The sequence below is a fragment of the Cetorhinus maximus genome, chromosome 6 (genome assembly GCF_964194155.1).
Source record: "Cetorhinus maximus chromosome 6, sCetMax3.hap1.1, whole genome shotgun sequence".
Lineage (NCBI taxonomy): Eukaryota > Metazoa > Chordata > Chondrichthyes > Lamniformes > Cetorhinidae > Cetorhinus > Cetorhinus maximus.
In genome coordinates this window covers 68,939,150-68,939,931 of record NC_135884.1, presented here as the reverse complement: position 1 = coordinate 68,939,931, position 782 = coordinate 68,939,150, and positions in this window count along the sequence as shown.

The following is a 782-nucleotide window of genomic DNA, read 5'->3' as shown; positions in this document are numbered from 1 at the left end:
CCTGTTCTTCTTCAAAATAGTGCCACAGGATCTTTTGCATCCACCTGAGCAGGTAGATGGGGCCTTGGTTTAATGTCTTACCCAAAATGTGGCACCTCTGACAGTGCAGCTCTCTCTGGGTACTGCACTGAAGTGTCAGCCTTGGTTTTTGTGCTCAAGCCCTGGAGTGGGACTTGAACCCAGAGTTTCAGAGGCAAGAGTGTTACCTAGTGAGCCATGGTTGACACCTGAAATGGAATGGTCCCACCTCCATTTGAGCTACAATCTGAGTCCACCATTTTTGTCTTTTCAATGAGCAGCATTCACTGCTAGACCCATTAATCCCCTACACTTCTGACTTTGCCTTGTTTTTGATTGAGAGGCTGTGGGAATTCAGGAGCTGAGCCACTCACCAGAGTATTCCCAACCTCTGAGCTGTTATAGTAGCCATGGCTTTTATGTGGCTGGTCCAGTTGAGATTCTGATCATTGATGACCTCCCAAGACATTGACGGTGCAGGATTCTGCAATGGTAAGAGAATGAGGGTTTCAATTATTTGAAAAGAAAGAGAACCCAAGAGAATGAGGATGAAGGTATGGGGACAGAGACTGCGAGGTTCTTGAGCAAATTGATATAGGGAGTGACAAGGTATTGGAGGTGTTGGCAGGCTTAAAAGTGGACAAGTCTCCAGGTCCGGATGATTTGTGTCCCAGGCTGCTAAGGGAGGCAAGGGAGGAGGTCGCAGGGGCTCTGACCCAAATTTTTAATTCCTCTCTGGCTAGGGGGGAGGTGTCAGAGGACTG